The following is a 27575-nucleotide window of genomic DNA, read 5'->3' as shown; positions in this document are numbered from 1 at the left end:
CTGTAGAGACGTCAACTGGATCTTCTAGATGGAGAATTTACTGTCTCTACAAAATGCACTCTCTCTCTCTCTCCCATTGTGAGATACAGAGGGAGGGAAAAACAAAAAAGAGACATAGTAGAAAATATGAACCATGAGAGGCTGAAGCCCTATTCTCCTCCACACTCTAGATTTTTAAAGGACTTGGAGGCAGAAGATTCTCCAAGCGCTGTGACTGAGGCAATCCACAGGAAGGAGGAGGGACCAACTTCAACATGTAGAAAATTTACAGATGGGCAGCACAGGCTTGGTGCATGCCCTTCCTGAATGGACCACAAGGTCCAGGCCCAGGTAGAGACCAACTTAGGTGATTTCACTCATAGGAACATAGAATGTAGAATTAGAAAAGATATCTGCAAATTATATGAGGAACCAGAAGCTGATGAATGCTGACCAGTGAAGAGTGGAGCCCCGGAATGATTGACTGACTGAGGCTTTTGAAAAAGTCATTTCACTTTTTTTTTCCCATTCTGGATTATCTTCCATAAAGAAATTAATCTAAGAGAGTACTCTACTTAATCTTCTTTAAAATCTAAATATTACCAAAAGGCTTGGGTTTGTTGGCCCTGTATCTCTTTAAGACATATTTATTCCAACCAGATGCTATTAAATTGTTACACCCTGGTCCTGGGAGAGATTGAGGACATTCACTAGAGATTTAGACTCCTGAGTACCTAAGGAAGAGAAAGGACAGCAATAAAGGTGGACATGGGCCCAAGATCATGGGCTTGAGGTAAAGATTGCTGCTGGATCCCAAAGATGTCTCTGACTCTCTCTGAACTCCAGATTTCCCTTTTATAAGTTAAGATTCACCTACCTTGCCAGATTATTAAAAGAATTAATTAAGACAATGTGCCTGACAATGTACCTTACTTACTACTTCTCTTCCATTCTTTTCTCTACTTGGTTTGAGAGTTTCCCTCAAGCCAGTCCTAGAGGATTTTTGACCATCTTCTTGTCTATCAAATATTGACTAGATGGCCTGATGACAGTGAAGGAGACAGATTTAAATGTTTGTCTTCCTAGCTGTAGTTTCTCTCTTGAGGAATAGGAAGAGAGAAAAAGAGGAAGCTAAAGATCTATATCATCTGTTGAGTTAGTAATGGAACCATTGGTGAAGTATTCCAGAGCCAGTAGGCTACTTCTTCGATGATCAGTCCTTGTCGCTAGAAGATGCCTTCTGCTTCAACCCAGGCTTCTCTCCTGGGAAGTTCCTTGACCTCCAGACTCTGCCAGTGACTTGCTAGACAATCCTCAGCAACCTGTTTATCCTCTTAGAACTCTTCTACCCAATGTGTAAAATGAAGATAGTAATACACCCCCATCCTCCATGTAGCCCACCACACAGAGTGGTCACAAAGATCATACCAGACAACAGATTTCAAAGCTAAAAATGCTTTACAAGCATAAAACCTGATAAATATAATTTTTATTTGGTTGGCTTTAGGGAAATAATGCAAACAATTTGTGGGGAGGATACTGATTTCAAGAGGAGCCTGCTTTTTCTATGAGCTGAAAGAAAGAAAAGGGTGAGCAGGTGCAAATCCCACCCCGTGTCCTGAGAAACTGTTCTGTTTCTCCATGTGCCTGGAGGAATGGGAGGATCAGAGGACATGTGTATATTTACAAGCTAAGCAAACAGAAAAATGCCACCATAAAACTAAAGGGGAGGGATAATAAAATAAAACAATACAGAGTGTCCTATAACCACGGAAACAATAACAACGCTAAAACAGAAATAGCTTATTAAGTTAAAACAACAGTAAATCTGTCAGAACAGGCCATACAAACTCTCGTCTTATGATAGTAAAAAGCCTCTTCCAGGCCTATTGTCTTATACTTTCATTAAACTACAGTTTTATACGCTAAATTATTGCCGATTCTTGTTCAATTCCCAGAATGAAATCTAGTTAAACTCTTAATTTGGGAGATACATCTTTTGCAAGTGACAGATCCTTAATGGACACTCCTCAAAGCCTGACAACTTGAGAATGCAGGGAACCAAGGAAGAAAAGGGCCGAGCTCAAGAGTTTGGATTTGGAGCCCAGTCCAGATGTGGCCACTTGTGACCACACGGAGGGGACTTTCCCCAAGTATCTTCTGACTAAGGAATAATGGAACAAGGAAACTGATGTTTCTCTCCTCCAGCCAAGAGGGTTCATATCTTGGGGGAAGTTTAAGTTCAAATGAGTCAACTCTATTCCCTTATTAGCAAGCTAGCCCTACAGTCTCTAAAAGTCCCCATGCCCACCCAGCACTATATATATATAAGCAGCATAACTGAGGGATTTTAGTATGCCCCTGACGGTTAAGAACCTGGGTTCTGAACCACTTACCTCACCCCAATTCCTAGACTGACCTGCTCTCAAATCTTCTTTTTTTTTTTTTAAATGTTTTATCTATTTCTGAGAGAGAGAGAGAGAGAGACAGAGAGAGAGAGCGAGTGAGAGAGAGAGAGAGAGAGTGAGCAGGGGAGGGTCAGAGAGAGAGGGAGATACAGAATCTGAAACAGGTTCCAGGCTCTGAGCTGTCAGCACAGAGCCCGACACGGGGCTCAAACCCACAAACCATGATATTGTGACCTGAGCCGAAGTCGGATGCTTAACCGACTGAACCACCCAGGCACCCCTTAAATCTTCTTGTCTCTAAATGGACGGCTTCCTTGTTTTGTTGTTTGTTCCCAACTTGGTACTGACTATAATTATTGTTTTTCCGCTACTGTATCTTGGGGTTTTCTGTGCAGCAAGCCCACCTCCCTGACCAATGCAACCCCAGGAGCGTCTGTTGGACTCTGCCCCCCTGAAAGATGGGTCTTCCTGCTCCCAGGATTTTCCAGGCCTGATGGGGGGAAGGGGTGCTCTAGTGCCTACACAGCAGAGGAGGTGATAAAGGGGGGAGTTGGAGAGATTAGGGTATTCTGAGGGATCTCGGTGATGCATGCTGCCCCAGGCCCTTAGTACAATGGAGGATTGTATATTGAGAAAGTTAATATAAAGGGGGCACACTTTGAATAAAGTTATCTAAGTCTTGTTTGGTTATGACAGCCTGGACTTTTACTGATACCTGGTGGATAAGCATTCTTAAGGCAGTGTCTCAGGAGAGCATTCTTGTTCTCACTGCCACCCACATATCCAGCTTTATTTTTTTTTTTAGTTTTTAAATGTTTTTATTTATTTCTGAAAGAGAGAGAGAGAGAAAGAGAGTGAGCATGAGCAAGGCAGGGTCAGAGAGAGAGGGAGACACAGAATCTGAAGCAGGCTCCAGGCTCTGAGCTAGCTGTCAGCACAGAGCCTGAGGCCAGGCTTGAACCCATGAACGCTGAGATCATGACCTGACCTGAAGTTGGACGCTTAACAGACTGAGCCACCCAGGCACCCCCACATATCCAGTTTTATAAGTTATTTCCACTACTTGAAAACTGCCAAGGATGAGCTTAAGTACTTGATATTGGCATGTGATTTTTCACGCCACTTAGCACCCCATAAACCACCACCAACCCCTCTTCTACCTATGCAAACCCTAGCCCTAGCTTCACTTCCTCCTCCCCACCTTCCCATTTCCACACACAAACCAAATGTTCTCACCCTGGCCCCATTCCCCTTTCCCCCATGTCCACCTCTGCACCCCACCCCCCCACTGTAGGCCCGGCTCTACCCTTCTGTTCTGAATTGACTTTGCCTGCAGAGCAAACTTCTCCCATCTTTCACAGCTCTAATAAAATCTCACCTCTTCCTTGGAGCCTTCCTTGGTTCCTCCATGTTGAAAAGTAATCTCTCTCACTTTGCTTCTGGTCCCATTATAGCATTTATCCTTGTGTACCTAGTATAACTGGGTGAATTACTGAGAAAGTAACTGGCATAAACATGGAAGGATAAAGGAGCCAGCATGCTTTTTTCCCGAGCTCCAGGTTAGTGTTTGCACACGCACGCATGTGCACATACACAGGGAATTCACATTTCAGACCCACTGAGGAAGATTGAGCTGGGGTTGCTGAAGAGGAGACATGGATATGAGTGCTCAGAGGGGAGAAGGCGAAGCCACTGGCTTGAGGAGACACATTTCCTTTGAGACAGGGGGTAAGGAGAGATGCCAGTGGCCTCACAGACAGGCAGAGCCTTGTGTAGGTGGGGATAGGAGGTTGAGGGGTGTTGGATGGTAGGCTCCAGGAAAAGAGGAGCATCTCAGTGACTTCCCCCAGAGCCTGAGGACCGGGAGGCAGAGGGACAGGATCACACCCCACAGGGCCACTGTTTAGGCAAAAGGGTAGTGCCAAGATGGAAACACCATGGCCTGAAGACCTGGCCCCTCCTCACTGTGGAGTACCAGGATTCATCTGTGTATAAAGTATGCCCCAATAATGATTGAGATTTAATTTCCCACCAAATAGGCAGATAGAGACTCAGAGCAGATAAAATCTGATCTGGAAAAGTAAAGGATTATGGCGTGGATTAGATTAAAAATTCATACCTGCTACATTTGTGTTAGATCACTTATGGGCAGGCTTGCCTTCCCAACTGCACTGAGAACCCCTAGAATCGGAGTCTTTTCCTTCCTCATCCTAACCTTCCCCACCTCACCTCAAGCTTTCCTGGTCTAGATTACTGAAAGCAGCCCCTGAGGTGGCAAAATAAAAACTAAAGGAAATGATGCCATTTCACTGGCAGTTTGCAATCCACAACTGTAAAAAGCAAGTGACTAGGTCATCTTTCCATAAATCCCCAATTCTGCTGGAAAAGCAGACAAAGGCAGCTGGGGAGCCAGACTAGAGCTTTGTTTTTGCAACTCTTTCCATTGCAGTGCCCTTTATATATGCAGCCCGGGTGGAATGCATCATAAAAGGTGACATTTTATCACAGCAGTTTGTAAATTTTACAGAAGCAGGCTCCCTGTAAATCACCCAGCTTATTCCCTTGCTGACTTTATTACAGCAAATCCAGTCATGGATAAACTGTATGCCAGTTTACTTGAAATTTATCTTTTTTATTCAAGCTGAACTGAGTCCTTTTAATATTCTTCTCTCTTCTAATGATAAGGCATAATGATAACCTTATTTTCTATTCAGACAGCTTTAAGGACTCTCATTTCTCTGGAAATGCAGTTCCTATTCAGGGCCTCTTTTCCAGAGCCATTTCGAATTTGTGTGTTGTGGCAGAAAAAGTGAGTACCACCCTGTACTAGGTTTTTTTTAAGTCCCTGGAACCTACATGTATTTTTGGTCTTCATTTTCCCACAGCATGTCTGCTCTGCTCTCGCCCAGGGCTTTTCCCTCCTATGACAGCTGCCCTGAGACCTCCTTCTACCCACCTAGGACACCTACCCAGAGTCCTGTCATCCAGATGATATATTTAGGGTTAACGCAACTACATGGAATTGCTCATCCCCTGCCCCGCCCCATGCTGTCCGTTACATGTGACTACCAAGCACTTGTAATGTGGTTAGTCCAAACCAAGATGTGTGTGTAAAATACACCTCTAAATACACCCAAGATTTAGTATAGAAAAAAAGTAAAATATTTCATTAATAATTTTTGTACTGATTATCTGCTAAAACAATAATACTTTGGACACATTAGTCTAATAAAACATATTAAAATTAATTTTACCCGTTTCCTTTTACTTTTTTAATGTAGCTACTAGAAAGCCTAAATGACATTTGTGGCTTGTACCATATTATTATCGAAAGATGCTGTTCTTGGCAACATCCTCTCTCCTTGCTAGATAGAAGTTTCACCCTCTCCAGGGAGGCTTCTCGGCCCTCCCTCATCACAAAGTTCTCTTCCTCCTTGGCTTCTATGTTACTTAAAGTGAAGATGCCATTGTTTAGCAAGTGATTGCTAATTTTGCCTTTCCAAGTCCAGGTTTCTCCAGATAGCTCTTGAGGCTCATGAGCATAGAGGAAACAAATTTTGAGTTGAATTCCCTTGATAGTTGATAGTTCTTAGTGCACAATAGGGTGCCCAGAGAATATGTAAGTGAAAAGAGGGAGAACAGACAGTTCTTAAACCGCATGGATCCAGTGGTCAGGAACACAACTATTTAGAAGACTATTATAGTCTTCTTGATATACGGGTTCCTGCCCTGATTACCTTCATATCCTCTACAGAGCCTAAATGAATGCTGCAAACAGAGAGAGAGAGAGAGAGAGAGAGAGAGAGAGAATGTACTGAATTGACTCAGGTCATATTTTAGCAGCAGGAGAACCCAACCCAAGGTGAAGGGTTTTCATCAGGCCAAAGAACCAAAGGCAGACCCAGAACTGGGCTCCCAGAATAGTGGTTACAGCCACAGATGGACTCTCTGATTAATAGGACAACTGCTTTCTGTCTTCTACAGACCATTACGTACACTCTACCCAGCCCCACAAGGCTATTTCCTAGTATTCTCCATCTACCTGTTTCTGCCATTTGGCTGAAAGCTAAACACCCTAATCAGGAGAGCAATGAATAAGTATTAGAAAAAGGCTTTCACAGCTATTGGGCTCTAAAGCAGAAAATTACACAGTCTGAATAATTCAGAGAAAATGACAGAACAGGCCAAGAACCTTGTGAACTTGCCAACATGCTCCCATACACAAGTGTCTTGTCTTCCAAGAGGCTCTTGTCAACGGGAACCAAGCTGACCACATACCCCTGGCTACCTGTTATACTGTACACCTCAGCTGAAAGCATTGTGTGGTCATTCAGGGTCTGTGGCCTGCCTAAAGTGCAATGTTTACTTCCTAGACAGTAGACCTAAGATACCTTGGACCTTAGTGTGCTCGACAGAATGAAGGCATAGGAGTGTGAATTACAGCTCTTCTGCTTATTACCAGAAAGATTTGCTTCTCTCTAATCTCAGTTTCCTCAGTAATAAAATGGGAAAGAAAAAAAAAAATCCTGCCTCCGATGTAATATGCTCCGAAAATATCAGTTCCTTTTCTGGATTCTTTTTCTAGGGAAACAGCATTTGTAGAGTTTACAGGTATACACACATATACCTGATGTCCAAAAATGTCCTCTCCCTCTCTCTCTCTCAAAAATAAAAAAAAAAAAAAAAAATAGAAAAGAAAGAAAGGAAAGGAGGGAGGCCACTCCAAGAGCATGATAATACATGAATAAAGGCCATAAAGAGACAATGTGGAAAGGAAGAGCCAATGATGAAACCAGTTATGTCCAAGCAGAGGATTAAAGATGGAGAATTGTAAAAAGGGGGCTGATAGTGGAGAGCCTTAAATGTCAAGCCAAGGAGTTTAGATTTTACATTATAGTTCATGAGGGGTCACAGATATTTATGTGTTTTTGGTTTTTGACTATTTATTTGTTTATGGGAAAGATGTTGCCTATATATATGCTGAAAGAGAATTCTCCATGAATCTGGAGTTTATGTATATCTCAAGCTACCTCTTCAAGAAATTGTTTGAATAGCAAACATCCTGAGAAACTAGAACTAGTGTATCCCTTCATATTAGATGAAGGATTTGTTTACTGGCCAATATAGTAAAGCTTAAAGATCCCTCTCCAGAGACTTTCCAGCATAGTAAAGATTAAGATGTCTCCTTCTCAGCCTAGAGAAGATTGGCTTACTTTCCGGAGAAAAAGTAAAGTCTCTCTTTTTGGAAGTGAGGCATGGGTAGGTTGCCAAGACTCTATATAAGATCAGAACCTCATTATTGTGGGATCCCTCTCCTGTGATGTACCCTACCACATGTGCAATTACCATCTGGCCCTCACCGGATCACCATGTGGAGACTGGGACGTGAAGAACTGGTGCTAAGTAGCTGTAGCGTTTGCTGTGTATAATGAACTATGTTCATCTCTGACCCTGAGGTCTCCTATTTTCTGTTAGTACAGACAAACATACACATACACACATACACACATACACACACACACATACACACACACTCACACATACATACACGTACCACACCAAACCATGGCAGGATAACTTGTTAGCTGGCACGTGGAATAAAATCTCAGACCTTTCACAATTTCTGATTTAACAATATAGTGGGCTTAAAGTAATTAAGTGAAAAACACAAAGCTGTTGATTCAGCGTAGACAAAGTATATGACGTCCCCGTTCACCAAAACCAGATGATACCAGAATTAATTTTATGTTCTTCTACAGGCAATGGCTAAACTTTCTGACCATGGTTCTCATCTGGTCAACAAAATTCAGGCTTAGGAAACCTCTTGTTGCCTCCAAACAATTCAGCACTGTGCAGAGATATAAAACCCAGCAGGCTTTCCCAACACCAGGAAAGTGATAGGAATTTTTTTAATTATAAATGAGAAGTTTTAGCATGACATGGAACAGTAGGAATGGGAATTAAGGTAGTTGGGGCTTCAGAGATGCAGTCCATTTAGAAATGTCATCTAACCTTAAATAATTGCATGTGAAGACACTGAAAAGTCTCCTTAATTGATATTAAAATATAGTATTCATTTTTAAAAATCCTAAGGCAGTTTAGTATGAGATGCAAACTGCAATGAACATAGTTAAGAAACAAAAGACCAGAGGATTAAAAGAAGAGAAGCTGAATAGAAACTAAAAATGTCTAGAATTTTTTTTCACTTCTTAACAAGAAGAGATAAGGTAATAAAATCACACTGTATCATGATTATAGTTTGGCCTATAAGTTATACTTAAGTTAATTCCTCTGGAAATTATACATCCATTCCACAGAGTGGATTCAGTCATCCAAAATAAATCCTTTTATCATCCTTATCAAATCCCAAGGAAAAGCACTCTTTCAACCAATTGTAACAAAAAGTTCCTGAAGCAGATTGACAAACCCAACCATTTCAGTTAAGAGTTAGCGAATGTCCCCCCACAAAACCTGAAGACATAAAAAAGCATATTTGCAAGAACATGATACCAAAGTACTTATAGGCCATGGTTCTGGCTTTACCATCCAGCCTGCTCTAACCATAGCCACCAAACCATCTCCCTTCATATGATAAAAAATTTACTTGACACTAATGTTTCTCTCCTACCAACAACCACCAGTGTCTCTGCCTCCAATAACCTCCCCACTTTATTTCATCTCAAGTCCAAGACCACCACCCCACACACTGCATAGGGCAAAGACAATTCACCGTATGTTTTTAACCTTGATCCCAAATTTTCATAATTCATCCAAGAAAGCTTTGTCTTAGTTCACCAACTAAGTTAGTTGTAACTAACTTAGTGCAGGGCTTGCCTCCTCCTATCTTTTCTCAAGGAAAAGGAGCTACTGAGAAGCATCAATATCCAGATCTCCTCCAGGAAAAGCTGTCAATGTGAGAAAAGGGCTGCTCTCCTCTGAGAGATATATCAGTCAGGGTAGACAGTGTCCCCAATTCCATTAGGTCCTCAAGGACCATGCTAGTGTGATGAGAAAAGGCACTCAGTTGGAAGTCAAGAGAATTACATTCTTTTTTTAAAAAATAGTTTGTTGTCAAGTTGGTTTCCATATAACACCTCATGCTCATCCCCACAAGTGCCCTCCTCCATTCTAAAAAGAGCCCTGTTACTAGCTGACTTTGAACCTTAGGTAAACTGCTTGACCTCTCTAGGCCTCAGCTTCATCTGCAAAATGAGGGTGTTTCATCAAACACCAGCTTTCAAAAGCTACACTTTCATGAGTAAAAGGAGTAGTGACCTAGATAAAGAAAATGAAAGGAAACAAATCTCCCAAACCCCCAAAATAATAATAGAGAATACAATCAACACAAAGGTATGCTTTATATTTTTCTTTGCCCTTTTCCATACACTTTGTCCATTTGACCCTTCTAAATATACAAAAGGTACCACATTTTTAGTACATATCATAGGTGAACAAACAGAAAAATCACAATGCTGGTCAACGACAGAACTGGCACCAAAATTAAGTATGCTAACTCCCAGGCTAGGACATTTTAGGTGCTCCCCTCAAGTTGTAAGGAAGGAGAACATTAGAAGCCATATGGCTTCAATAACTCTCAAATGGTTTCCTACTCCACCAAGATGGCAGCTACACCCATATCATAGAACATGCTGGTCTTTAGAATGGAAAAGAGGCAAAAGATTACCTTTGATGTTTTCTGGGTGCTCTGGAGGATGGTTGTTGCAAATCCATTGGAAAAAACTAGAGATCTTGCAATTCTGGGACACTTCCATCATCATAGAACTCTCATTTTTACTTTGTCAAAGGATAAAAATATAATGTGTCAAATATTTGGATGCAAATGAAATGTATACAAAATACCTGGAAAATTAGCCAAACTCTAATGTGAAAGACTGGTAATGTGACTATAAAATGTTATTCATGTAGTGCTATTCTGGAGTTCCCATTCCAGAATTCAAATCATTCTTTCTAAGACAACTTCTATTTTGTGTAATCTGAAATTGATTTTCAAGTCATGGTTACTTTAAAAAGAATATGTGGGACACCTGGATGGCTCAGTAGGTTAAGCATCTGACTTCAGCTCAGGTCGTGATCTCACCGTTAGTGAGTTCAAGCCCCACATCGGGCTCTGTGCTGACAGCTCAGAGCCTCAGAGCCAGACACAGATCTGAACCTCCCCTGATAGCACACACCCACACTCTCTCCTCTGTCAAGAATAAATAAACATTAAAAATTAAAAAAAAATTTTAATTAACAAAATATTTTATTTGAAAATAAAACACAAAGTTATTACTACCTAAATAGGAGAAAAAGTGTTGTTAATAATTTACAGGGATAAAAAAAACCCACCCATTCAACTATGGGGTAAAGTGAACGTCTTAAATGATCTGTGTGTAGATTTGGCACAACTTTTGTACCAAGTAGAATAAGGTCTCTAAAGTGGCACTACATGCTCAAGTCTCTAATTAGAAGATGTAGTTACTTAATTACATATTGTTAGTACCTGATTACATAGATTTGTACTAATTTTGTAATTGTGTTTAATTACATTAATTAAGCCAATAATCAACCCACAAAAATACAAAGAATTTTTTATGAAGAAAATCCTTAGCCAACTGAATTATACTTAGCAAGAAACAACCTTAAAAGCAAAGCTGTTTCTCACACTTGTCCCACCCACAACCTCCTGACCTGTAATTACTGCCCTAAAGTGTGCCTCTATACAGATGTGCTCCCTGTGTAGACTTGGTCATAGGGGGAGAGAAGCCATGACTTAAGCTATGGAAGGAAACTTTAAGATGTACTCAAACTCTTTGTCTTTACAATAAGGGAAACTGAGCCCCAGATAGGCTATCCAATCTGTCTGAAATTACACAAATAGTGAATGGCAGAAATAGACTTGAAAGCCAGTTCTCCAAATTCCCAGTTCAGTGTCCTTTCACTTCACCAGGCCTTCATGCAGGAAGCCGTGGATGCCTCAGGTCTGGAATTTGGGATTCTCTGAGGTGAGGGCAATTGAAGATGCTAATCTGAACACATGAGGTCCAAGATCTTGTTTTCTGTCTTTAACTCAGCATTATCCATCTGGGATTGGGTTTGACAACCCAAATTCCAAAGAGCTGTGCCTTAACTAGGCACGAATTTTTAATTTGCCTTATATGACATAAAACTCAGAGAAGATAAAGGAGACCTCCACATAGATTATCTGGACCCAGACACCTCTAGCTTTCTGCTTTGCCATTCTTAGGCTTAGAACCTTGCTCTCATTCTCTCCCAATGGCTGCATTATCTCCATTCAGGATTTCTGCATTCCAAGCAACAGAAGGAAGTAGAAGAGGAAGAAAGATGGAGTGTTGCTTATATTAAGGAAGTAGAGCTTACCCGGAAACCTTCAGTTTACTTCTCATGAGCCAGAACTTTTGCACATGGATGGTACTAGCTGCAAGCTAGGTTGGGAAATGAGGTTCTTTAGTTGAGCACATGCCATTGAGCACAAACCAAGGTTCTGTTAGTAAGAAAGAGAGTATGAATATTGCTAGGAGATCAGCAGTGTCTGCCACATTTGATCAGTCTGTCCTTAGGAGTGTTAGATATACAGAAAGGAAACAAAGATACAGAGATGCTAGATTTGGTTTTAAAAAAAAGATACTGTGTTAGGACTCAGAGAAGCTGGGCTGGGCTTCAATTTCCTCACCTGAAAAATGAGAGGTTTGGACAAGGGCAGTGATTATTGGGGTTTTGGCATATTGGTGGGGGTTTGGAGCCAATGGCCAAGAAAGAATTCTTGAAGACGTCTTTGGTGCAAAAAGGTGATTTTATTAAAGCACAGGGACAGGACCCACGGGCAGGAAGAACTGCACTGGGCTTGTGCTGAGTGACTGCTTATATGGTGCAGAGTTGGGGGAGGTAAAGTCAAGAGGAAGTTTCTTCAAGGGATCTCCATATGCTAAAGAGGATTTACAGATTACTGGAAGCCTACTATTGTCAAGCTAAGGTTGTTTTTCCCTCTAATAGAGCATTATCATTAAGATAGTAGGGAGTTCCTGGAGGTTAGGCTATTGATGAGATATTTGTAAACTGATGGAGACTATCAGTTAAACCATTTGTTTTCTGTCCTTTCCTTTCTGCTTGGGCAGCCAGGAGTGCTTGAGGAATATCACACATCTCCCACCTGGGGGTGGAGGTGGGAGGTGGTGCTAGTTTGTGCTTGGCCCTCAGCTTGCCTTATGGTCCCTCATCAGTGATGTCCAAACTTTGTTTAGCACAGAATTCATCTTTCAAAGGGAGCCCTATGCAGAACCCTAACTATGAAACAGATCACAGGAGAGCTGCTTCTCTCTCGACAACAGTAGGTAGGGAAGCAGGGAGGGAGGCTATGGTGGACACTGCCATGTGTTACCCAGATTCCCCTTTAAGGAAGGACTGGTTGCCACAGCTCCTAGGTGCGAGGCCAACAAGATGCATTTAGCACTTAGCCCTTTGACCACTGCCTCAGTTGGAGAGAGTCCTTTCAACCAAGATCAAATTCCTTTCACTGATAGCCCCATTCAATGACGGCCCAGCCACTTTGGCCCAACTCAGGACAACAATGAAGGGCCATTCTAGCTCCAGACTCCTGCACAATTGACAAACACTATTGCTGGGCTGCATCACAGCTCAAATTCTTCCTCTGCGCACTCCTGCTTTCCCACGTCCTCGACAGGTACTGATCCAAGGGTTCACCTTAATAAACATCCTCCACCTTACACTCTATCTCTGGATTGGCTTCCTGGAAAAGCCACCTTGCTACAAGGAGATCCCAGCGTGAAACCATTTAGTTGATTTCCTTCCAAAAGTCAAATGCAACAGGGCTGTCAATCAAACCAGGGAAGACTGAAGTGTGGAAGTACAGGGAGTTCAGGGACAACTGGAAGCTGAGTTTCTTGGTCTGGGGAAGCCATTGTGGGAAAGATGAATGAGAGCAAAGAAACGGAGGAGCAAGAAATAACAGGATATACCTACAAGAAAAAACCCCAAGTGGAACATCTTTTTGATTGTCGGTTCTACTGTCAGATTTAAACTGCTATCTACTCTATTAAAAATGGATATTGGCAGGAATATATGTAATCTAACTTCTTTGCTAATTAGCAGTCCATTTCCTCTCAGATACTTATCAAGCCTCCAGGGAGAGCTTCTCCAAGAAGAGAGTCTTTGGGAGGCCTTTGATACAATTACATTGCATGGTACATATATATTTATGGCCTGCTTCCTTCTTTGGAGAGGACAACCCAAAGTGCTGATGGAAATCTCTCCTCTGATCAGCCAGAGAAAGTCACTGCCTGAGACTCCTGACCTTTGTTGTATGTCATGGGTTGGAGGCTGAAATTGGTCCTTCTAAGAAATAGGCCCCCCTGTCCCCATCCCTGGCCAGGAAGAAACTGCAAGACAGTGTGCACACTGAGACTGGGAGGGTACAGTTGGTTATTCTAGTGGCTGCCTTCCAAAAGGGCTACTTTGAATCATAGAATCCCAAGGATGGGAAAGACTTTAACAATCACCTTGAGAATCACAAGCACACTTCCCTGACCTGATTCCATCTCTGCTAATGGCTTTCCCAGCTGGATATGAGCAGCACTGGAAATGCACCAAGGCAACCCTATTTCACCTTTGCAAAGCTCCATGTATCAGAAAGTTCTTGCTTATATTGATCCCAAATCTGTACTCCCATAGTTTCCACACATTGGGGCCAAAATAATTCAACTGCATTATTTACATGAAATTAAATGTCATTCCATATATCATACCTCTTTGAATATAAGTGGAATCCCTTCCTACTTCCACCTGAAGTCTTGCAATTTGTCCTTAAAACCCAGCCCATGGGTTTCTAGGAATCCAATGATCCTGTCACCACCAACATCATCACCTAGGTGTGCTCCCAGTGCTCTGAGTTCATCCAGTCATCACCGTACATCAGGCCACAGGTCCTTCTAGACTATGAGCTCCTTGACAGCAAGGTCTGTTTCTTTCCTATCATTATACCCAGCACACAGCCACACAAATAAATAAATGTCAAATAAATAATTCTTCTAAAAATAATGAATGATAAATGTCACCTCTGAGACTTCTTCAGACTCAATATACTGTAATCACCTTTCCCACGTTCCACTGAATTTTCTCACTGCCCCAGACATTCTCTACAGACAGCCATGTGAGCCTCCCAGACCCCACCCCACCCCCGCCTTACAGGGACTTTTATCAGTCAAGGGCTCCCACTGCTGCTGCAGAAATCCACTGTCATGTTTGCACTAAGGCCATACTCCCCCCAAGCTGCTCCCAGCCAATGACTTGATGCCATTATGGATATTAAATCCTGGAAAACACAGGATACTTGGACAGCTAACTGTGGCTAGAGGATTCCCCAAATGCCTTGCCTGTCTTTCCATAGTCTGCATGGCCATCTAGAATGCTTCCACTCAACCTCTCTTCCCTCTCTCCTGCAACGGGATAAGACGTACACTGCACTCTGATGGCTCTCTCACCCTTTCCTGGCTCTCTCCCTAGTGTTCTCTCAAGGCATTTCCCTTAATAAAATCATTACACCTTCAAACCCATATTGGCATCTGCTTCTCCAAAGTCCCAGACTAACATATCCATCCAATTCAACGTTTACATTGCTTTTCAAGAGGGTTACCCTCACCTATATACAACAGCTCTGTAGTCAGGAGAACACCACCCAATCATTTCCTCCTTTATTTTCAGAACTATGCTTTCATTAATACAACCTAAATGGTACTCACTTTCTTAGCACCTACCTCACACTGTTGACTCATATTGAGAATAGCATCCAGCAGCCTGTTTGAAGAGGACTAAAATGCTCAGCTCCCAGCCCATTTCAACTCTTGGTTAAGATCCAACACAAATTTCACTTCCTCTAAGAAGCTGTTCTGACACATGCCTTCCTTCCTTCCTTAACACTCAGCATGTACAACTATTATGTAACACTAAACATATTTTTCATTAAACATTTGTCTCTCCAGAACATGACCACTCCAGGGCAAAAAGCACATCTTAGTCTTCATTTAAATCCAATACCTATATGGCAGAGGATGATTATCTATGTGATTAATAAACAAATGTCATTTTTCTTAATGTAACTTCAAAGCTCCTTGAGAGCAGAGATGAGACTTTTGTCTCTTAAATCCCCTACTGTGCATTGCTCAGGATGTAGATGTTCAATAAGTATGTATTGCACTCAACTGAACTAAAAAGCAATTGGGACACCTCAGTCCCATGTTAAAACCCCAGGTAAGAAAGGATGCTCAGGGCTAAGGAGCCAGAAGGGAAAGAGATTAAATATGTTGGGCTTTCTTCTATGGGTGGGAGGATCTTAACCCCCAGCAACCATTCAAGAACCTGCTCCCCCATCTCTGATCTGGGCTCCACAGAATAGCCATAATACTCTTTCAAAATAATTTTTCACAATAATCTTTTCAAAAATCAGATCGTATCAGTCTTTTTTTCAAACTGTTTTGATGGCTTCACACTGCACTGGGAATAAAAATCCAAACTCAGTTTTGGGGTCACAAAGTCTGCATAATCTGCCTCTGGTCACCTTCCTGACCTTGTCTCATGCCACTGTCTTCCTCATGTGCCATAGTTGAGTGCTCTAACTTCCTTTCAGGTCCCCAAATCCAACCTGCTCTCTCTCTTCCCAGGGCTTCCGAACACTGCCGCCTCTGCCTAGAATGCTCCCTTTTGCATTACTGTCTCCTTTTCCTCCTGCCTCCAACTTAAATGTGCCAGTGCACCCATCACACCTGCAATCTTCCATCACTACACTTGATTCACTTCCTTCGTGGCACCCATCACGATTGACCCATCACTGAGTGGTCTGTGTTCACTTTTCTCAGGAATAACTTCCATCTTTCCCCTAAGGACAAGCAGTGCCTAGGAGCACTAGAAAAGAGTCCTCCTTCCATCTGAGCCAACACTTTGGCTTTCCCTGGCTCTGCTGACCCTCTCAAACCTGGCCACTCCTCCCTTGATTTATTCTCAAACTTGAAATGTCCATCTGACAGCAACTGCCTTGGGCTCCCTGACTCATCCCAAGATGAATCCCTGTCAACCCCATCAGGCTGTAAAGTACTCATTACCCAAGAAAATTTAGGACTACTCCATGCCTTCTGGAAGCCAGAGGAGACTTGTATGGAAAAGGAGGGGGGATATTTGAGAGGTCCTCTTTCTGCCTAAAATGACTGTGCTGCCATTTCTATGCCTCTGAAGCCAACATGTTGGGGCAGGGCACCCTGCTGAACTTCTTCCTTCCAAAGTCCCTTCAGGAAGTGAGGTGTGTGTGGCCCCTCTGGTCTCAGACCCCAAACCTATCCAAGAGCCTCTACGCTCATCCTCCAAACCCAAGGTTTTAGCAAGGTTCAGTACTAGCTCTAAACTCATGTGCTCTCTCCCCCGTTCCTCTCCCCAAATACCTCACCAATAGTCCAGAAAGGATTCTCTTCTCCAAAAACTACTCAGTCGTCATCATGCATTCTCTCCTATTCTGTGTTTTATGATTTAAAAAAACACCAAAAAATAAAACTCTACATCACTCATATATTTTCCTTAATATTCAAAACTTTATTTAGAAGTTCAGAATATTCAAAACTGGAATTTAGAAACAGCAATAACTTTCTTCTTAAGCACCCGACTCTGTGGAAACTGAAGGTAAAGAAAGCCTATATTAGAAAAAAGAAGGTGGGAAGGGAAGTTCACTAAAAATTTAAGATTAGAGGCAGACTTTGCAGACTGGATGAGACTTTACTAGGTAGGCTGATGTGGGCAGACAAATAATCCCATGCAAAGAACAACTCGGGGGGAGGGGGTGGCATGACTAAAACGGACAGTGCCATCTGGGGGAGAACTGGGGACAGGGATTGGAGAGGCTTGAGATGGGCAGATCATAGGAGACACTAATAAACTGGTAGAGGAGTGTGGAGTTTATGCATAGCCCTGAATGGACCATGATAGGTTCTGGAGCAAGGAGGGACATAAGGATAGCAGGATCTTAGGAACATTAATTAGAGGACTCTGTGTAGTGGCCTGGGTGGGTCAGCCACTCAACTCTTTCCATAGCGATTGTGAACAAATAGACCATTACACATTTGGCTAAGTGACCCCTTTGCAAGATAATTGATATTGAATTCAGTCACTGAACCAGTGCAGCTATGAGGCAAAAGTTGTATGGACGTGGTTGGTCTGTGAAAGAGGGTTTGAGCAAGTACGGTATGAAGTAGGAAAAAGAAGAAATGTAGATAAGATGTTGTCATAAATTATGCAGAATTTTTTGAAAATTGAAGAATACTGCTAGTCATAGGCTATTGGTCACTGTTGGAAGAATCCTTGCTCCCTTCAGAGTCTAGCTTTCAGATTCTCTTTGCCCTGTTTCTAAGTTTTCCTTGGCCCACAATTTAAAATCACAGGGCCTCCTCACTAAGCCAGCTTCCTCAGCTCATATTTAATGAAGTCTAAAAACCATCCTCATGAATGCTAAGGAAAATGCTTGCCAAGTAGCCCATACTTACTCTTGCTTAACAAAGGTCTGGCTGAAGGGCTAACATAAGAAGCCTTTCCCACTTAGCTCCCTGTGGTTTGCATAGAAAAACACAGGCTTGGCCACTGGCTTCAAAATGACAGACCAACTCTGCTATCCACAACCACTGGCTTGCAGGAGCTGTCGTTTATACGGTTGTCTGATTGCTTGTGAGCACCCAGTCCCACTGTGGACTTTCTTCAGACAGGCTCAGTGAAGGAACATTCATCTCTTGTAACCATAGCACCCCCACATGGCTTCAGATATTTAAAAGCACTTGCATATGCAGGTGGTAAAGAATGACCATTTCTTTCCTCCCTGTTTTCTGACATCCTTCATGCTACTGGGAATAGAGTCTTCCAGAGTTCTGGGCACCTGAAAGACACTGTGATGGGTAATCCTCCTGACACATGCCTCCAGGGAGATAGTCATGTGGTATCCAGAGCTACTTGTAGCATAGATAAACTCGGGAACCAAGGTGTTAATCTGGCTATTTCTTCAGAGCAAGAATGGAGGCAGGTTTGAGGAAAGCAGAGATGGACAAAGAGAGCACCAGGGCCCTGTGACTGGAAACAAGGAGCTGGAGGGCTTGTGAGCTGGAGCTAAGACTGCTCAGCTCAGCCCCATGGTCCAAAGCTCTATAACAGGACAGGAGGGGCTCCCTCTTCCTGACACACAAATGTGATCTCAGGGACAAAAGGCTCCTGAGGTACTTCTCTGCCTGAGGCAAAACAGACATTCAAGGTATTTCTCACTCACCACAGATTCTAGTTAACTGTCTCTAGTCTTTGGCATTTCCTCAATGTCAGAGCTGGATTGCTTCCTTAGATATATAATAAGGAAGCACATCCCTCCACATTAACGTTGTGACTTCTTCCAGGTGGTCGGTCTCCTGGAATGATGCCAGGAGGAATACCCTCTCTGCAGCTTATTCTCTTTTCCTTTTCCCCTGGGTACTGCTAAAATACTGGACAAGGCTTCATTCCGCAAAGGTATACTAAAACGATTAGTAGAAAATGTGACATTACACATATTTCCAACATGGAAGATTATGCTGCAAAGACACGTGGGAACGCCTAGACTACATCAGCCTGGAAAAGCCATTCCCTTTACTCCTATCTGAAACAGGCAGGAGCATAATGTTCCGTGAGTCAGGGCTTTCTTTTAGAAGTGACATCTACCAAGATTAACTCACCTCTCACAACATGGGTTTGATAACTCTATGAGCCATGTTCCCCTAAGTGATCTGTTCAGCTGTTTATCTTGGTTAATGATTTTTCATCATTGAATAAGCCCTGTTTCTACAGAATGAGTGGGAGAAATGTAATCCCCTTCGTAGGAGTGCTTTCCCTTTTCTCTATCCTTTCCTTCTTCAGTTAGAGGCCCACTATCCACAGGAGCCACTAAGGTTCTTCTCCACAGACTCCCGCTACACCATGATAAAGCTGTCAATTCCTAGGCATTCTGTAGTCTCTGCTCAAGACAAAGACATGGGTAGCCATGTTTATGCCACAAGTGCCTTCCCACCCACCTGCTGGCCATAGCTTATGGGGCCGGAGGTGAACTCCTGAACCAGACAATCAAATAGGAGGCTGGCCAGCAGCCTATACAAAATACTTCTTATCTATTATATTTGAACTAATAAACAGAAAAGTCTGCTCCATCATTAGGAGAAGCGAAAGCTAAAAAGATGCCTTAGAAGTGGGGCTGAGACACGCTGAGGCCAAGTGCAAGCCACATAGTTATGAGGCAGAAACAACTATGCATAAGAAATAGAGGACCTGGTGGCCAAGGGCGAGACAAGGCAGTCATGTAGAGGGAGGCAAAGATGTCCTATGGTGGGAAGGAAATGGGTCCCTTGACCCTGGGGTGATTTCCGTTCTAAATATAGTCTCATCCTTTTGCTTCTTCACCGAGGCTCTGCTTCTTGTCACCAGAAGATACAAATACACACACACAAACACAAACACACATACATCACTAATACATGACTCCTATATTTTGGTCTTCTAATATCCATATGCTCATACATGTAAATACATTGAAATACACATATACACTCACGATTGGACAGATGTATCCATGTAGCTGGCTCCCGTCCCAGTGATACTTCATATTAGCCCCTAGTTCCTGTTTGAATGCAATCTTAACACATAACCCACTGCAACAACACCTCCCTCGTCAAGCACAAAAGGCACAGGAGACTTTTCAAAGAATTTTACATTTTTAGTAAGATTTTTAAAATTAATGAGCTCAGGGGCACCTGGGTGTCTCAGTCAGTTAAGTCTCAGATTATTGGTTTCAGTTCAGGTCATGATCTCACATTTCATGAGTTTAAGCCCCACATTGGGCTCCAGGCTGACAGTGCAGAGCCTGCTTAAGATTCTCTCTCTCTCCCTCCCTCTCTCTCTGCCCCACTCTTACTTCAGTGCCTGTGTTCTCTCATTCTCTCTCTCTCTCTCTCTAAATAAATAAATAAGCTTTAAGAACAAATTAATGAACCCACACACAAGATGTATGCTGCTTATGAGATGCATGTTATATCTCAATAAGCAACTGTTTTTTAAAAGAATGAACTCAAAGAGGCTTGCAACTCTCAGAAATACCCAAATGGGGCGCCTGGGCGGCTCAGTTGGTTAAGTGTCTGACTTCAGCACAGATCATGATCTCGCAGTTTGTGAATTCAGCCTGTCAAGGTGTGCTGACAGCTCAGAGCCTGGACCGTGTTTCGGATTCTGTGTATCCCTCTCTCTCTGCCCCTCCCCTGCTTGTGCTCTGTCTCTTTTTCAAAAATAAACATTTTTTTTAAATGTGTAAAAAAAAAAGACATATCAAAACAATACCTTATATTCGTCTCACATTTTAAATTTATTTAGGCCACTTCATATTCAGCATGCTAGCAGTTCTTGAGATGGGTCGAGTCACCAACATGAGTGAACCTTGTTTTTAGAACAAAAAAAATAGCAACTCGCTTGGTATGCTGGTGGCAAATTTTGTATTTGAACCTTTTCCTCCAACAATCGTAATCTAGCAGCAGCATTTGAATTATTCTGCCCTAGATGATCCTAACATTAACACAACTCAAGAATGCAGATGGTAACAAATACAATAAATCTCCTGATCTTGAGACAGTCACTTCCTAGCAATGGGACAGATGTCCTGACACCCAGATCACTGATTTATGCTTAGTATATGCTGAATTGCACACTTCCTCAGCTGTCTAGGGGGTGTGTGCAGAACCACCTCTCACCTAGCTGATTCATGGCTTTATGGCTCCTTCTGTAAATATCCCCTGGTATTGGACACCTGAGATGACCAGTGACAACTCTGACAGCTCCACAGCAAGTTCCTAAATTCTGCTGTCACCACCGGAACCACTGTTCTCACCAGAGTGATGATTCCACGATGCCATTCTGATTATCAGTGGCATGGATAAAGGGGTCACGCATACACTGAGTTCCCCAGATGGCAGGTCTTGGACATCACATAGTTTTGAAAAATAAGAAAGAAATCACTGTCAAGAAAAAGAGAAAAAACTCCAAATGCTGCTGGGTTTTGTTTTTTAAAATTTATAAAAATACTATTGATTTTTAATTGATTTTCTGGAAGGTGGGCATCCATATAAAGAATGTGACACACATTTCACCTATAGCTTTATATTAAAATCCAGGCTTAAAATAATAATACTGTTGGGATTTGGATCAAGTGTATGTTTCCCACAGAAGCCCCTCACCCTGTTTGATTTGACCCTCTCAAAGGCTTTTAAGGTAAGACAAGTTCACAGATGAGAAAACCAAGGACCAAGAAGAGATTTAGTGTCTTGTTCAGAGTCATTCAGCAGGCTAGTGACAGATGGGAATAAGATCCTAGACATCAGGACCCATTGAAGAAGTACGTGGTATTGACCTTCTCCAATTACATAACAAATTATCTCTAAACCTGATGACAGAGAGAGACCTTAAAAATAATAGTACTGAATTAAAGCCTGAAGCTAACCTAGGATCAAGCACTACCAGCCACCAGCACCACCATCTCTGACTGCTGCAGCAATGCAACCTTCCATCAGAACAGCTCTGACCTTCCAGAACTATCCTCAGCAGGATATTCCTCAACACGGAAGGAAACCAGATGCTGCCCACCATGTACTTGGAGAGGGTAGCTAAGCCTCCTTTAGATTTCTCTTCTGCTGCATGCCTAAAGAACAAGCGGTTAAACTCTGAGGCCCTGTAGAGATATTATCTTAATACCTTGTAACCATTTGCTATTCACAGCCTCATTAGATAGAAACACTGCAAGACTTTTAAGGTTTGGTGAGGGGAAACATCTTAGTGCGACAGTCTCATCAAAGGAACATTAGCATGTCCCGTTGTCCACAGTCAGGAACAGCTGCAGCCAGTATCAAATTACAGGAATGGGTTTTAATTCCTAAATGGCAAGCCTACCACTTAGAATAAAGACAAATGAACTCTGTGTGCACACAGATAAACATAGAACTGTGGACTGTACACCTCTGTATACATGCATCTGGTGAAGTAAAATTACAGTTTTTCCTTACGTTAGTTTTGTCTCCTGGCTAATGCCCACGATAAAGTCAAAAAATCAGCAACACGTTCAAGCTTAACCAACAGTTCTCGATGACATGAGGCCTTTCTTCAGAACAGACTGTTTTAATACCACTCCAGATAAAGGGTAAGTAATATCGAGTTCTGGATTTTATGTAAAAATTAAAGGTAACATTTGCAAGTGGGGTCCATTGACCCCTGCTTCAGAATCAGCCAGTGTGGCTATTAAAATTGCAGGTAATTGGGCTCCAGCCCGTCCTACTGAATCAGAATCACTGGGATTGAGTCTCAGAAAACTGAAAATTTAATAGGCATCCAGGGGATTCTCCTGGATCTAAGGAAGAGCTGGGAAAAGACAGAAAAAGTCAAGACTCAAGGTCAGCCCTGCTAAGGCGTATGTCCCTAAGAGCCAGTCTTGCTGATCCTAGAGAAGCCCTTTCCCCATCATCAAGTGGAGGCCAGGCATGGTCTGGCTCCCCTGTACCTGGCCTCTAACTTGGGAGTGACAAGTTTTAGCCCCTACATACCTCCATGCATCAGACTACAAACATCCCAACCTCCTCTGTTACGGTGTCTGTCAAGCCACCAGTCCAGTCTCTCCTTCAAGCTCAACTTTCCCACAGGGAAGCTCTTGTCTTTCTGCTGTCACCTCTGCCAGCCTGTCCTCTGACCAGACTCCACATTTGGTTTCCCCTGTATTGACCATTGTCAGCTGATGGGAAATCATGGGAGAGACATCAGTTGCTGTGTGTGGGTACTATCATTATGCGGATGCCATGATCATTATCTGGACAGATCTTATAAAGAAAGACCCTTTCCTGGGCTAGTATCCAATATCTATAAGGACCTCATCAAACTTCACACCCGAAAAACAAATAATCCAGTGAAGAAATGGGCAGAAGACATGAACAGACACTTCTCCAAATAGGACATGCAGATGGCCAACAGGCACATGAAATGATGCTCAGCATCCCTCCTCATCAGGGAAATACAAATCAAAACCACACTGAGATACCACCTCATGCCAGCCAGAGTGGCTAAAGTGAACAAATCAGGAGACTCTAGATGCTGGCGAGGATGTGGAGAAATGGGCACCCTCCTACACTGTGGGTGGGAATGTAAGCTGGTGCAACCCCTCTGGAAAACAGTACGGAGGTTCCTCAAAAAATTAACAATAGAACTCCCCGATGACCCAGCAATAGCACTGCTAGGAATTTACCCAAGGGATACAGGAGTGCTGATGCATAGGGGCACATGGACCCCAGTGTTCATAGCAGCACTCTCCACAATAGACAAATCATGGAAAGAGCCTAAGTGTCCATCAATGGACGAATGGATCAAGAAGATGTGATATATTTATACAATGGAATACTGCATGGCAATGAGAAAGAGTGAAACCTGGCCATGTGTAGCAACATGGATGGAACTTGAGGGTGTTATGCTGAGTGAAATAAGTCAGGCAGAGAAGGACAGACACCATATGTTTGCACGTATAGGTGGATTAGGAGAAACTTAACAGAGGACCATGGGGGAGAAGAAGGAAAAACAGTTGGGGAGAGGGAGGGAGGCAAACCATGAGAGATTCTTGAATGCTGAGAACAAACTGAGGACTGATGGGGGGGGGAGAAGGGAAGGGGGGGTGATGGGCATGGAGGAGGGCACTTGTTGGTGTTATAGCACCGGGTGTTATATGGAAACCAACTTGACAATAAACTATTTAAGGAAAAAAGAAAGAAAACCCTTTCCTGTGTGAAAGAGGTAGGAGCTCATCTACAGGCTAAATCATTATTGGCTTTAATTAGTTGGGGATGTGATTAAGTGGCTCTTAAACTGGAAGACTGAACCCTCAGGAAAATGGCAAAAAGGTGGTGAGGCGGCTGTGATCTATCTTGGAGGGAAGTAATGAATTGTCATCTGCAGTTGAAGAGAAACAAGAATCTGGGCATGAGGAGCTCATGCCTACAAGATTGTGCCAATCCTCTCCTCCCTTATTATTCCCTGGACCTTGTACCTGTGGCCCCTATACACACACACACACACACACACACACACACACACACAGTTCAAATGTACATTAAGATTATCAGAAAGGATCGGAGCGCCTGGGTGGCTTAGTCGGTTAAGCGTCCGACTTTCACTTAGGTCATGATCTCGCGGTTCGTGGGTTCGAGCCCCGCGTCGGGCTCTGTGCTGACTGCCAGCTCGGAGCCTGGAGCCTGTTTCAGTCTGTGACTCCCTCTCTCTCTGACCCTCCCCTGCTCACGCTGTCTCTCTCTCTCTCTCCTAGAAATAAATAAAACCATTAAAAAAAATAATAAAAAAAAAAGATTATCAGAAAGGATCAAGACCTGAAAGTCTTGAGTACAAACTACTTACGGCAGAATCATAAATCTGAAGTGCATAAACCATTCCTATTTGTTGTTGCCTAATATTTAGTAGTTTTAGTAGTGCTTTAAAATGCCAGCTGCTTCAGCAGTACTAAGAGAATCAAGAGACAGGAGTTTTATTCTCTTGGGAAAGATGTCCTTTTAGGCCATGTATAAGTCAAACTTCAAAACTGAATTATGAGCATATCCATTCTTGGATAAGTAATTTAAATCAGGGAATGGAGGAGAGGAAGATATACTCCTGAGGCTAGCAAGGTAGTGCTAGCAATAACTTAATTATAAGAACCCAAAAGGAAAGGTGGAATACACCACGCAGGATTCAAGCTTCAAAAAAAAATTTTTTTTCTGCTTAATAAAAAGGAACAAGGAATGAAGCAGCAGGTTGGGGGAGATGTGTCTGCCAGGGGAAGTCTACTAGTTTTTGTTTATTTGTTTGTTTATAATGTTTGTTTATTTATTTTGAGGTGGGAGGGGCAGAGAGGGGGGAAAGAAAGAATCCCAAGCAGGCTTTGCACTGTCAGTGTAGAACCCAATGTGGGGCTCCATCTCAGCTGTGAGATCATGACCTGAGCTAACATCAAGAGTTGGACACTTAACTGACCAAGCCACCCAGGCATCCCTGGTTTTGTTCGATAAAAGAGACAAATTCCCTTATGCTCGGATGTTAAAAAAGAGCCAGAAGTTTATTGAGAGCTAATAAGGTGTCAGGTATTTTTCTAAACCTTTTCATATATCATCTCTTATAATATATGCAAAAACCTCTGAGAAACAGGTGTTCTTATATTGATTCACAGATAAGAATATTGAGTCTCACAGAGATTTAAGGAAAATAAGCCTAACAGCAAACATGTAGTAAGTGGGAAAATCAAAATTCAATCTAAGGTCTGATTCTCAAATGTGTCCACCTTTAACCATGTTATAGGGCACATACTTAACCCAGAGAATCAACCAGAATCACTGCTTCCCAGCAGTACTGATGCCACCCCTGGGCCTGTAAATCAGACTATTTGGACACTGACAGCAGCCAGGCTGGATAGGCGATGGTCTAAATGCCTTGGACCTCCTGGCCTGCAGTGCTGACTTTTGCGGACTTGGTCAATTTTCCTAGTACCATCCTGTGTTTGCTGGCACTTAACACTAATCTACCCGTCAGGCCCACAGAACATCCCATCATGCTGAGACACCGGGAATGGGGCATTTATGATCCATAAGATGGTTTTGCCTATAATAAAGCTTGAAATTCTTCCACGAGTTCAAACCTACATATATGACCACATTCTCCAACTTTTCTGAAATCACAACTAACAGAAAATTTGCTATTATAAAGCTTGAATGCTGGGTTGGTTGATTTTGTTTAAAAAGGGAGCCAATGGTGTGTAGCTGGGCTGTCTCTGGCAGCATGTCTTTCTAGAAAGTCAGCCAAGACTACATGGAAGCGAAGAAGCAAATATGTCTTTGACCCATCTGAATTCCTAACAGCATGTTCCAAAGTGAAGCACGATTCTGCCAGAGAATCTGCAATATAATTTACCTTTCTTCCCCTCAAAGCTACAGTGATTTCCTGCTTTGGCTGAAAAAGGTTGTGTTTGACCAAAACAATTTGCTGCACATTTGCAGGAACCACCTAAATAGCCATGAATCCATATGCTAGGTGTCAACGCACTCACAATGTAGGAGACAAGAGATGAGTTTCTATCCTAAGGCCATACTGCACGCTCTCCCCATGTTGAGATCCTTTGCATTCAGCAAGCCACCAATAGACTGTGGACCTGATGATCACATGGGGCTCCATTGCAGAGATCTTCCGTGTACTATTGACCATGACTTGTGTCGTTTCCCATGTGTAGGTGAGTGTGATTGGCAGTCATAGCCTTGATAGTTAGATCCCATTAGGTGTAGTATCTTTGGAAAGGAATATAGAGGAAAGCAGAGGTGTATGCATGGCCTTAAGAGATGAACTATTTGGAGATAACCTGGAGATGTCACTCAAGAGACCACCTCTCCTAGCTTCCCCTCCAGCTAAAGCTGCCTGACCCCAGCCCCTGCTCTAGGGAAGTGGTACTAAGGCTGACTTTGCACAGAGGCAACCACTGTTTGTGTTAGAGATCGAAGGGCAGCACATTCACATCCTTTTCAGTGGCCTTTAGCATGGGCTGGCACAAGATTCTGCCCAACCAGGAAGAGCAGTGATTAGCTGATTCACACAGATGAAACTTCTCATGAACCCAACTTGGAAATACATAGAAAACTGTTCATGGTAGTAACACAGGCATATGTACTCCAGAAAGTATATGGGTTCCATTTACAAGATGACACCAGAGTATATGACTCTGGGTGTGAACAACTTGGAGCCTCACTGGAGCCTTCCAGCTCTTGAACACATCACAATCTCCATAAGGCCCAGCGAGGTGACTACCCTAGTTTTTATATTCATATTGTGCTTATTGTCCTTCTCTGTATCCTTACATTAAACATCCCCATTACTAGAGGTAATTTGGGAAGGAACTTTGGAAAAAGCTGTACACTATGTCTTCCTATGGAGAGATTCACAAAGTTCAACAGTATATTAAATCCTTCCAAAACAAAAGCAAAAACAAAAACAAAAAAAACAAATTGAAAAAGACTTTTAACTTTAACTTTTCTCCCCCCCCCAAAAAAATTGTTCATACCCCCC

The sequence above is a fragment of the Crocuta crocuta genome, unplaced genomic scaffold, assembly GCF_008692635.1.
Source record: "Crocuta crocuta isolate KB4526 unplaced genomic scaffold, BGI_CrCroc_1.0 scaffold118, whole genome shotgun sequence".
Taxonomy (NCBI): Eukaryota; Metazoa; Chordata; class Mammalia; order Carnivora; family Hyaenidae; genus Crocuta; species Crocuta crocuta.
This window is presented reverse-complemented; position numbering follows the sequence as displayed.